This window comes from Ambystoma mexicanum, chromosome 5q (assembly GCF_040938575.1).
Source record: "Ambystoma mexicanum isolate Mex_15411 chromosome 5q, UKY_AmexF1_1, whole genome shotgun sequence".
Lineage (NCBI taxonomy): Eukaryota > Metazoa > Chordata > Amphibia > Caudata > Ambystomatidae > Ambystoma > Ambystoma mexicanum.
Genome location: NC_090933.1, coordinates 1021477493 through 1021491150, shown reverse-complemented (window position 1 = coordinate 1021491150; position 13658 = coordinate 1021477493).

Genomic DNA, 13658 nt, shown 5'->3' with positions numbered 1-13658 from the left:
GCTGTTAACGGCCAAGCTTTATGTTGAAAAAAACTTTCAATACAAATCAAATATTAGATTTTTATGAGGAAGTAAAGAAAGTGTAAATAACACAAAACGCGTAGTACATTTCATTGTTCAAAGTATACTAGGAGACACAGTGGAATGCTGGCTGTGTCTCAGCCAAGCAAGAACATCAGCATACAGGCAATAAATAATTGGAGTTATTCTTTTAGATCTGAGTGGCTGGTTTAGCCAATCAACATTTGCCTATGCTCTGAGCTGGCCCCTGCACTGTGCACACTATTACTTCTCACCATCTTCTGATCTCTCACTCTCCAAGTCTCAATTATTGTCTCTATGTCTTTGTCCCCTCAGTGTCTCAGGCTTAACAATAGGTCTGGACAAACTTCCTCAAAAAGGACTCCCCAAAGCAGACAAATTTGTTAAAAAAAAATAGTACCCATCGAGGTGGGTGTGGCAGCCTCCCAGCCAATGGTGAGGCTCAGAACACAGGCGTTACCAATCAGTAATCCTGCCGCCCTGAGCCTCCTTAGGGCTAGTGGCCGTCATCTCCCCTCGCCGGGAATCAGGGTAAGTGTTCCCCTCCCCACTCCCATTTTCCCCTCCATTTCCACAGATGTTGCTTCCCCCCACCCCCTTCCCTTCACGTACCTCTTTTTTGACTCCTTGTCGGAAGCGGACACGTTGGAACCACTTTTGTTTCAAGCGTATCTGCTCCCGATCCACGACATGCCACCATGGAAAGGAAGAAGGGACTATGTGTTCCCTTCTCCTTTCCATGGCAGCCATTTTTTTTGTTTAGATTTTTTTCTATTTTTGGAATGGCTGCCATGGAAAGGGAGAAGGGACTATGTTCTTACATCCCTGGTGGCAATTCTTTGTTTTTCTTCGTTGCCTCGTCCGGGCCTGTAACTATGGGCCCGGGACATTACCTGACTAGGAAAATGCCCCCTCCCCCTCCCCTGGCTCAGGGATTATTGCTTAATTAATGAGTACCGCAAGCGTAAAATGGGATTTTACATGCTGACAAATCCTGATGAACTCAGAGCAGGTTTCTGGCCTTGCACAATGATTCCTTGTCTGACCCGGAATGGCGGATCAGGTGATGAATAACTTTTTTAGTTGTTGGGTTTGTCTAGCCAATTAGAGCCCTCTTGGGAGATCAAGTACATTGAGCCAATCAGAATCCACACATTTCCTAAAGGAAGTTAATTCCCCTCTATAAGGCCCAGCTGACTTCATGTTGCTGTGTGTGTTTTTCTAGGCTGTGAGTGATGGTTTTACACAGAGCAGACACACATTTGGATGGTGGTTAATGATTATTTTGTTGAGTTTTTAGATTTATTTGTTGCGTTCGAAGTAGTGTTTTCTCTTTGATTTTGGTCCCTTGTCTATTTTGATTTTTTAAACCATTATTCTGTTTTATTTTGTCTAAGAGTTTATTCATTCTGTCTTAGAGGAGATGCTGGTGGAAACAAGAGCAGAGGAAGGAGAGGGCGAGCAACATGTCCAGACCCTGACTGAGGAATTGAAGGAGCAAGAAGGCATGTCCATCATATGGGAGAAGGAGATGGCAGGAAGCTCTCTGGAGGGGGTGTTTGTTTTTGTTCCTGACTGGGTAGGCGGCATAGAGGAGTACATTGTCACCACCAAATTGGATGAGGGTGCTGATCTGGATGAGGGCAAGACCTGTCAGAAGGGTTTCGGAAGAGGAGCAGCATGCAGAGGTGCCGCATCATGAGGAGCACCTCCCTGAGGGGGGAGGTGAGGGGCAGGTACAGGAAGATGTTTTGAGGGACGGGCTCATTTTGCCATGGCAACGTGGAAAGCCATGAGGCGCCCCATGGAGTGGTGACCGCAAACCCTGGTTCCTAGGTTCAACACTATTTTGCCCAGCCACCAGGGAAAATGAGAGGAGACTGAGATCTTTTGTATGGTGGAGCCCTGTGGATAGCAGTTCTGGGGGGGCACAACAAGCAGCAAAGGGGACTGTGCCCAACGGTCCTCAGTTATGAGGATTTGCTTGTCCTGGTGGCAACGGAGGGTGTACAAGCCACACATGTCCTCAGTGTCTTGCCACATGCACACCAATATCCACTTCTGGGGTGGCAACACAGAGTGTTCTAATATGTCCAAGGCCAGAGCACAGAACAGCAGTGATTTCAGACATGCATTGGCTAAACACCTACACCAGTCCTACCTGCCCAATAAGCAACAGTGGCATCAGCAACTGTGGCCAGTGGCAGGACCCTTTTGCTGGCACTGCCTGCAAATGGATGGGAGGTGTTGGACTGATACCAACAGCAGATATCTGTGGGTAGGTCCACCTGGAGGACATCATGCAGCATATGGTAATCTACTGCCTTTATTGTGGGGAATCTGGATGCAATGAGGAAATTGATTGCAAAGCTATGGTGGATGGCCTGAGGAAGTATATAGAGCTCCAACTCACTTCCCTTCTGTAGAGCATACAACGGTTGGCATATGTCCTGAAGCGATTATTTACAAATGACAGCATACATGCACATAAATGTAAAGGCAAACATATTGACCACAATGGTTTTCATGAACCCGTGCTTTTTTTAAAATCCAAAGTATAACATACCCTCAGCGCTATTCTATCCATTGACCGTCATGGAGTTTATGACATTTATTAGACATTCATACGTTTAAAATTTGGCAGGACCTGATCATAAGAATATATAATTCATTTAAACAACTTTCAGAAGTCAACCCACGGGGGAGATATGGCAATGCCAGAACACAGGCCCTTTCTTTCGATATGTGATCTCTTTTTTATAGAAACAAAGACCACCTAGGCTTGTGGTGAGCCCAGAGTTAACAGTGTACAGTCATTGTATCCTTCTGTGTTCTGATTTGCACAACATCACATCTCAGTGCCCTCCCCTCATTGGTGACTTTATTGTCTGGATAACAAACCAGAACAGCCCTTTGTGTTTATCTTTTTTAATTCCAAAATGTTCCATCATGTGTTTGTCGGGTATTTTATTTTCAAACATGATCTATGTTCACAAATGATTTCTTGTACTTGCATTTCATTTTCCCAATATAGAGCAGACCACAGGGGCATCTAATGCCAAAGATGATTCATGTGTTTTTTCAATTGGTGAATTGTTTGGATACCCATGTGATGCCATATAGATGTGTGGTCTTCATGTTGTTTGTGAGCTCACACACTGATCAATGTCCACATTTATGGTGGCCCACAACCGATGTCAAACCCCAGGCATTAACACCAGTTTTCAATTTTGACAGTTGTTGTTCATATGTGTCAACCAACATTGTTCTTTAATTCTTAGAATTCCTAAAGGCAAAACGCAGTTTGTCAGAAGTAAAATCAGGTACACAAATGATATGCCTGTTTGTTAACATGGTTTTATTAAGGGCATTGCTGATAGGAATTGTTGTAATGTGCCTGGAGTGAATGCGGGTGCATGATGATGCTGAGAGAATGTTGGTGTGCCTGAGAGAATGTTTTGGTGTGAATGCTGTGGTTAAGGTTCCAGGAGTTAGCAGTTGGAGTAACCTAGCCTGGGTGATGGGACCCAGTGGTTCACTCTATCAACTTAATATGTAACAAGAATAAAGCTTACCTGAGGATCTTTACCAGAGTGTCCAGGTATCTGCTTTTCTACACTGGCGACGAGGATGGTCTTCAAGAAGACAAGCAACATACGTACGTACAAGGCAAAAACAAGATGTTTTAAGGAACCAGGATGCTGCAGGGGTGCAGCAAGACGAGAGAGGAACCACTGCCCCATACCAAGTAAGTCCCATCCCCATGGGCAAAGAGACAGGAATTATATGGCCCGAGGTTAAGAAGCACTTCCCTCGTGCAGAGGAAGCAGAGTGGGAGAAGACTGCAGAGAATGGGCTGCACCCCAACAAGAGGACAATGGGGAAGAGGTTAAAGGGATTTGTGCAAACCCCATAGCACAGCATAAGGGCCAGGACAGAAGGAAACTCAGTGCAATGAGGAGGGGAAACCTTTGGCCCTATATGAGTACAAAAAGAGGGGAAGATGTGCCCCAGTGCAGAGGCCAGTTGAAGACCCCTGCCTAGTACCCAGGGCTAAGAGAATAGGAAGCTACAGTGGGCCTAAAGTTAAAGTTAACAGAAGATTTATCAACAAGTCTAAGAGAGAAGAGGGAGAGTTGCATAAAATATCAGCTGCATTGGAGAGGTGTCAGTTGCCCCAGAAGGTCCATGGTGTGTGGGGCATTCGTTGGGCCTCTGAGCTCCGCAGTCCCGTGTGTCTGCTCCCTAAGTGATGACGCAACAGTGATCGTGTCACGGTTTGCGGTGGGTCAGAATGCTGGCCAATGCATTCCCACAGCGATGTCGCATACACGAGGTCAGAGAAAAGGACCCATCGGCGTGCTGCCACGCATCTGAGAATGACTATATGGAAAGTCTTTGAGGAGTTTCACTTTCATAATGCATTCAGGCGGCATTGAGGAAATGGCGTTTTGTGTGTGTGCCTTCCCGAACAGAATGGTTCATAGGAAGTCTGTTATTGCTGCAGCCGTTAGGGCTTCCAATATATATAATTATTGCTCCGACCATACCGGCCAGGGATTGAAAGCAGTATGTGATTTGTTCTATTTCTGCCCTGGGAGTTGTTGCAGATCAGTTTGAGGCATGGTCTGTGCCGGTTTAAGGTGATGAGATGCAACTTCGGTCGTGTTATTGTAGAGGTCAGTTCTACCGCAGCTCAACGTCAGGGCTACAGAGAATCCACTGCGCCAAAGTTTAGATTTACGGAATCCATGCAGGTATAAGTAGCAGCAAGTTAGGCCGGTTGGCGATTTATTTATTTTTGTGTAGAACAGCTGCGCATCTGAGACAGTATTGAGAGACTGCAAAAATGAATGTGCAACGCACCGAAAACAAGACATGGACGAGTAAAAAGCCCCAGGTGTATCATTTTCTTGTGTGTGTTCATGAGCGACAACTGTGCACCAGAAGGTTAAGGAGCTGCAGGCAGATATTGTAATATTTCTTGTATTTATGTCAAACATTTGGAGAAGCAAGTACTAGTAAATTTGTAAGGGGGCTTGATAGACATTGTTGAGTGTTGTGTGTGGAGCATAACTTTTGGTTATATGTGTTGATTGGCTAGGATAACCTCTTGAGGAATTTCAGGTTAGAGCCATAGGCTATGGACTTTAAGGTAATTAATGTCATTGCTTTCAAAGGGCAAGGAAAGTGCCTGAAGTGCTGTGAGAGCCTGAGAAGTGGGCGAAAATTAACCTGTTGAGGAATTTCAGATTTATAGTTGTTGCTCAGCATGGACACCTAGCAATTTATTTTTTTTTTAAAGGAAGAAAATAATTGTTATGTGGGGTAACACATGTTGAATGTTATAGATTTTAATGATCCCTGATGTGAAGTTGGGATATATGAGTGGATGGGAATGGTGTCCTGCAAAGTATGAGGGTCATGCCTTCTGCAGTGTGTGCAGATGGGAACAATACGAGCATGTCCTACCAAGTAGGAGGGACATGCTTTCCACAGTGTATGTGGATGGAATGGTCTCCCACCAGGTAGGAGGGTCATGCCTTCCGCATTGTGAGTGCAAGGGGATAGTATGAGCATGTCCCATCAGGTTGGAGGGTCATACTTTCCACATTGTGACTGCAAGGGAATGGTGCCCCACCAGGTAGGAGGGTCATACCTTCCTCATTGTGAGTGCAAGGAAATAGTGTACGTCCCACCAGGTAGGAGGGTCATGCCTTCCGCAGCTTGTGTGGATGGAAATTGTTGTGTCCACCAGGGTAAATAATAAAGGGGGCTATGCCTTCCTTAATAGAAGTGAAAGTGAGTGGAGTGATTCCGTGCAAAGTTTGTGGTGGTGCAAGTTCACACCAAACTGTGGTTATAGAGATGTGTTCACATTTCGACAGGTTCTAGGAGTGCTGTATTGAAGCTTAACAAGTGTAGAAAGGGGGGACAACTTCCTTGTACGGATACAGAGTAATGAGGGAGGGATGCTCCCCACCTTTTCTGAGTTGCTTCTCTCCTATTAAAAGATGCTGTGTTAGTGTGTCCCTTGTGTCTTCCTTTTCGTGGTTTTGTGTGTGAGTGTAAAGGAGGGAGATGTGTTGTAATGTGCGTGGAGTGAATGCAGGGGCATGATGATGCTGAGAGAATGTTGGTGTGCCTGAGAGAATGTTTGGGTGTGAATGCTGTCCTCAAGGTTCCAGGAGTTAGCAGTTGCAGCAGCCTAGCCTGGGTGATGGGACCCAGTGGTTCACTGTATCAACTTAATATGTAACTAGAATAAAGCTTACCTGAGGAACCTTACCAAAGTGTCCAAGGAATCTGCTGTTGTCCAGGAATATAAGTTGTTACACATGTTATGCTTTCTTGTTGTAGTCGGCTTTGTTTTGTCAAGGACATTTTTCTAGAGATGCTCATGGCTCTCTTTAGCGCATCTTTCACAACTTTACATGGATAACTTCGTTTTTTACGACGTTCTTCTAAATCGTCTGAGTGTCGATTGAACTTGTCCATTTTGGGTGCAATTCCTTCTGATTCTTTAGAGCTGCACATATGGTAATTTTGTTTTTAAATGCAGGGGTGGTTGCTAAAAAACCTGAGGCCGTCGCCAGTCTTTGCTCTTTCCTTGAGTCATTTGGCAACTAGATGTGCCTCAACTGGCTCAAACTTAACTGTGACAAGACTAAGGTTCTTGTGGTCGGCCCTCCCACAGCCTCCTCTATTTGGACCTCTGCTTATAGCCTCCTTCCCTGGCACTTTCCCTCTTCCGGGAACCACAGTCCAATATTATGGCGTAAAGCTCACTGCTTCGCTATCTATGGATTCACGTCAGCGTTGTATGCCAAATTGGCCAAATTGGCCATTTCCAATTTAGGGCCTGATTCACAGAGCGTTTTCCAATGCGATTGTACCATTATAAAATGCTTCTGTGAATCAGGCCCTTCAAATCTTACGCAAGGTCCTTCCTTTTTTGTTCCATCACTTTCATGCACCTGTGGTGGCTTCTGCGGTTTTCGGTTACTTGAATAATTGTAATTCACTTTATTCTTTTCATCCTGCCTATCTGCTTCACCGTCTTCAAGTCCTCTAAAATGTTGTCGGCAGAACGGTCTCTGGTTTGTTTCTCTACTGTGAGCATGGTTCCCACCCCTTACAATGATTACATTGGCTCCCCTTGACTGAATAAAGTTTAAAATGCTGTGTAGTGTCCATTATGCCTTCTATGACAGAGGTGCCGAATATTTGCAGGACACATTTCATCCCTCCGTCCCGCCTAGCCCTCTGAGTTTGGCTAATGCTCTGCCTATCCAGGTTGCTCGGTTTTACCACTCCAGAATTGGTGGCTGTGCATTTCCTATTGCAGCTGCCACTCTCTTGAATATGCTACCGGTCTCCATTGATGCTATCGAAGATCATCTTCTGTTCCATTGTCACGTGAAAACATTCCTTTTTTAACTTATTTTACCACTTTTCTTCTTCTCTGTGACACTTTTCCCTTCTCAAAGCCATGATGCCTTTGTGCAGGCTTTAAAAATAGAACAAACATAACATAACATATCATACAATTCCATACCATACCATAACATAGCATAATATATATAACATATAACATAACATGACATGACATGATAAAGCTGGTAAAGTGCCATAATGCATTTTTATCTGTGGGTTTCTGGAACAATGTAGTCTTCACAATACCATTGCTGTTTTTCTTCATCATTAAGTCTAAGAAATACACAGATTGTGAATTGTGTGTCATAGTAAACGTAAGTTAAGGGTTGTATGCATTTAATCATTGAATCAAGTTGTCTTATTCGACAATGCTGCCCTTCCATACCATTAGTACATCATCTATATAACAATGCCAGCTGTTAATGTGTTCCATGAATGGATTATGTTCATTGTATAAAAGGGAGGTTTCAAAGTGATCCATGCAAAGATTTAAGATATCGTATCTTTGCATGGATCTGATATCTCAAATCGCACCCATGCTCATACCATACACCTGTATAAAAAATTGATTTTCTAAAATAAAATCTTTTCTTTCAATGCAAGTCTAATCCATTCAAGAATGAAAACTATTGGTACCTTATTTTTGGTATCAGTGCGTGTATCTAAATAGTGCCTCATTACTTCAATGCTAGTGTTTTGTGGTATGCTAGTATACAATGCTTTGACATCGAGCGTTACAAAAACATGTTGTTGCTGTATTGTCATCTTGGAGCATAGATTGATTTCTTCTGTTGAATCACGTATATAAGACTTCATTTTGAAAACATTGGGTCTAAGAAAACAAATCTGTCTATTGGGATAAAGGCTCAAGTATTGATCCCATTGCAGACACGATAGGTTCTCCCTGGAGGAAGCAAACAGTTTTTATGCATTTTAGGTAAAATATAAAAGTCTTTTGCTGCTTGGTAGGATTTATTAAGGAATAATTTCCCTTCTTCCTCTATCCTGCCTTCAACAGCCCTGTCTTGTGTCAGTCTGGAAATCTCCTCTTTCAGTCTTGGTGTAGGGTCTACCTCAAGTTGGCAACAGTGTTCTTGATTGCCAAATTGTGGGTGTGCGTTGTGTGCAGCGCAGTTGTCCAGTTGCCAAATAGCCTTGCTGGAGCCATATTGGAACCTTACTGGGCCCTACTGGTGAATTTATGTGAAGCAGAGTTGGAGTCTTTTCTCCGTGTTTACTCTGTACACATGAACTGTCATCAGCTGACTACTCAAATAGTCAGTATCTGCTCGGATCACGCATGGTGAACAGCCTAGATTCTCTGGTTTGCAATATGGAGGAGGAGCAAAGAAAGTGACCCAGCAAAGTTACAGTGTACTGGAAGGCTCGAAGGGACCAGACTATGCAGATTAGCACCCATTAAATCGAGCTCCCAAGGGTCCTAATGTTAGTCCGTTGAGGCCCAAAGGGAGGTCTAATATCTTCACCGATTCAGGATGCATACACTGGATCCTGGTAGAGCGTCGCCTCCTGGAGAATCATTATGTTAGAATGAATTGATTGAACATCCTGAAATTAGTGGGGGGAGTCTAAGAGCAATTTATACTAAGGACATAGGAAGGGTGGACATTTTGATTTGCTTCAAACAGATCATTCTGTCATTTGATATTGGGTCTAAAATGGTTGTGGAACTGATCATGAAGGAGCAGCAAACAATTAGGCAACTTGGGTTTGACCTGACCCCATATATTTCAGTGAAAGAGACCAGAGATCTGATCCCTTATCAAATGAGAGAGGTGTGGTCTCGGAAAGGCATTATTATTTCTGTAAATGTGGGCCCAGTCAAGGGAGTCACACTTCATCTCAAGGAAGCCAATCAATGAGACAGAGGCGAGGGGTGAATTGACAGGTTGGTCTTGGCTTGCGGGCGTTCTCCACCAACCTGCGTACCTGACTTCCTTTGGGGATAGGTGTCATATTTTGGCAGTTCAACCTTTTTTCAGTGCTCTCTTGGAATTCTAGAGGGAGCTCAAAGCTCTATACTTCCTCTGCTTGGAACTTTTCTGAAGCAACATAATCTTGTTTTTTCGCAGGAAACCTGGCTCCAGGACAGCCGCTCCATTGATGGCTTTGCTACATATTTTCAATCTGAAACCAAAGGATCCTTGGGGAGGACATCGGAGGGATTGTGACATTGATGAAATTGTGTGACAATAGAGAGAACACCCACTCAGTGAACGTGTGTCGACTAATTTTTGCTACCCATCTATTAATGAGCTTAAGATGAGGAAAAATTAATGTTCTAACACTTAGAGGCCGATTCATGGAATAATTAGCGCGGCGCAAGTAGGCAAAAACGTGCGAATCGCAGTGGAATAGCGAAAATCGCAGTGCAATTGCGAAAATCGCACGAAAAGCAGCGCACGTTGATTCATGGAAGGCCGTGCGCGAGAAAACCAGCGGATGTGCGATAAAAAGTGCGCGGCGCACGTTGGCGCACAGGCCATCTAACAGCGTGCGCCAGGTCACTGCGAAAATCGCACAGGCCACAGCGAAAATCGCACATAGCGCGGCGCACGCAACAAAAGTAGGCGGAACACGGGCGTAACACTCGGAATGGGGAACAACCTGCCAAAACGTGGGCGTCACGGGGGAAGTACAGGGCACAAGTGCGCGGAACGCCCACACGCTCGCCTACAACACATATTCATGGAATAGAATAGGGGAAAAAAGCGCACGCTCAAACCAGCGCACAGGCACAAACACGACCGCCACAAGAAAGCAGGCGGTAGCGTCTCTGCGGCTGTAAGAAATGTGCGCCAAAAGGTGCGCCAACTAATCGCACCTATATACTGCCATGATGAATGTCCCATACTGTGGCCCTCCAGGAACAAAGACGTGCAAAGGGGTACCCACAAACACGGACACCCGCTGACAAAAAATACGTGTGCGTGTATACCGGGGTGCGCGGGAAGTCTAACACGCGATTTCAGCAGGGTACGTGCATCACAGGGGTTCGCGTGAAGTTTCACACGCGATCGGGTCTGGGGGAGCGGGCTACGTGTATTTCTGGGGTGCGCGGGAAGTTCCACACGCGAATAGGCTGGGCGCGTGTATTCCAGGGGTGCGTGGGAAGTTCCACACGCGAATAGCCTTGGCGCGTGTATTTCAGGGGTGCGCGGGAAGTTCCACACGCGAACAGACTGGGCGCGTGTATTTCAGGGGTGCGCGGGAAGTTCCACACGTGAACAGCCTGGGCGCGTGTATTTCAGGGGTGCGGGGGAAGTTCCACACGCGAACAGCCTGGGCGCGTGTATTGCAGGGGTGCGCGGGAAGTTCCACACGCGAACAGCCTGGGCGCGTGTATTTCAGGGGTGCGCGGGAAGTTCCACACGCGAACAGCCTGGGCGCGTGTATTTCAGGGGTGCGGGGGAAGTTCCACACGCGAACAGCCTGGGCGCGTGTATTTCAGGGGTGCGGGGGAAGTTCCACACGCGAACAGCCTGGGCGCGTGTATTGCAGGGGTGCGCGGGAAGTTCCACACGCGAACAGCCTGGGCGCGTGTATTTCAGGGGTGCGGGGGAAGTTCCACACGCGAACAGCCTGGGCGCGTGTATTTCAGGGGTGCGCGGGAAGTTCCACACGCGAACAGCCTGGCCGCGTGTATTGCAGGGGTGCGCGGGAAGTTCCACACGCGAACAGCCTGGGCGCGTGTATTTCAGGGGTGCGCGGGAAGTTCCACACGCGAACAGCCTGGGCCCGTGTATTTCAGGGGTGCGCGGGAAGTTCCACACGCGAACAGCCTGGGCGCGTGTATTTCAGGGGTGCGCGGGAAGTTCCACATGTGATTTCACAGTGTGGGTCCTCCCAGGTGTACCCTGTACACCCTCCACAGCCCCTGCAGGCAGCCCACACCACAGGGGACTACCCTGCATCCCTGGTCATGTCCCGCAGGCAGCCCACCCACCATGGGCATGCCCCCCAGCAAAGGCACATGTCTCCTTGAACTAATGAACACCAACTCATGTCCCCTTGCACCCCCACCCCCCAGCACTGTGGGGCACCTGCCAGCAGGCCCCCACCCATGTCCAACTCATGTCTCCCACCACCCACACACCCCAGCCACCAGGGGCACCCTCCACCAGGCCCCCACTCATGTCACCCACCACCCCCACCCCCCAGCAGTGCAGGGTCACCCTCCACCAGGCCCCCACTCATGTCTCCCACCACCCCCACCCCCCAGCACTGTGGGGCACCTGCCAGCAGGCCCCCACCCATGTCCAACTCATGTCTCCCACCACCCCCACCCCCCAGCACTGTGGGGCACCTGCCAGCAGGCCCCCACCCATGTCCAACTCATGTCCCCCACCCCCCCCACCCCCCAGCACTGTGGGGCACCTGCCAGCAGGCCCCCACCCATGTCCAACTCATGTCTCCCACCCCCCCCCACACCCCAGCACTGTGGGGCACCTGCCAGCAGGCCCCCACCCATGTCCAACTCATGTCTCCCACCACCCCCACCCCCCAGCACTGTGGGGCACCTGCCAGCAGGCCCCCACCCATGTCCAACTCATGTCTCCCACCCCCCCCACACCCCAGCACTGTGGGGCACCTGCCAGCAGGCCCCCACCCATGTCCAACTCATGTCTCCCACCACCCCCACACCCCAGCCACCAGGGGCACCCTCCACCAGGCCCCCACTCATGTCACCCACCACCCCCACCCCCCAGCAGTGCAGGGTCACCCTCCACCAGGCCCCCACTCATGTCTCCCACCACCCCCACCCCCCAGCACTGTGGGGCACCTGCCAGCAGGCCCCCACCCATGTCCAACTCATGTCTCCCACCCCCCCCACACCCCAGCACTGTGGGGCACCTGCCAGCAGGCCCCCACCCATGTCCAACTCATGTCTCCCACCACCCCCACACCCCAGCCACCAGGGGCACCCTCCACCAGGCCCCCACTCATGTCACCCACCACCCCCACCCCCCAGCAGTGCAGGGTCACCCTCCACCAGGCCCCCACTCATGTCTCCCACCACCCCCACCCCCCAGCACTGTGGGGCACCTGCCAGCAGGCCCCCACCCATGTCCAACTCATGTCTCCCACCCCCCCCACACCCCAGCACTGTGGGGCACCTGCCAGCAGGCCCCCACCCATGTCCAACTCATGTCTCCCACCACCCCCACCCCCCAGCACTGTGGGGCACCTGCCAGCAGGCCCCCACCCATGTCCAACTCATGTCTCCCACCACCCCCACACCCCAGCCACCAGGGGCACCCTCCACCAGGCCCCCACTCATGTCACCCACCACCCCCACCCCCCAGCAGTGCAGGGTCACCCTCCACCAGGCCCCCACTCATGTCTCCCACCACCCCCACCCCCCAGCACTGTGGGGCACCTGCCAGCAGGCCCCCACCCATGTCCAACTCATGTCCCCCACCCCCCCCCCCACCCCCCAGCACTGTGGGGCACCTGCCAGCAGGCCCCCACCCATGTCCAACTCATGTCTCCCACCCCCCCCACACCCCAGCACTGTGGGGCACCTGCCAGCAGGCCCCCACCCATGTCCAACTCATGTCTCCCACCACCCCCACCCCCCAGCACTGTGGGGCACCTGCCAGCAGGCCCCCACCCATGTCCAACTCATGTCTCCCACCCCCCCCCACACCCCAGCACTGTGGGGCACCTGCCAGCAGGCCCCCACCCATGTCCAACTCATGTCTCCCACCACCCCCACACCCCAGCCACCAGGGGCACCCTCCACCAGGCCCCCACTCATGTCACCCACCACCCCCACCCCCCAGCAGTGCAGGGTCACCCTCCACCAGGCCCCCACTCATGTCTCCCACCACCCCCACCCCCCAGCACTGTGGGGCACCTGCCAGCAGGCCCCCACCCATGTCCAACTCATGTCCCCCACCCCCCCCACCCCCCAGCACTGTGGGGCACCTGCCAGCAGGCCCCCACCCATGTCCAACTCATGTCTCCCACCCCCCCACACCCCAGCACTGTGGGGCACCTGCCAGCAGGCCCCCACCCATGTCCAACTCATGTCTCCCACCACCCCCACCCCCCAGCACTGTGGGGCACCTGCCAGCAGGCCCCCACCCATGTCCAACTCATGTCTCCCACCCCCCCCACACCCCAGCACTGTGGGGCACCTGCCAGCAGGCCCC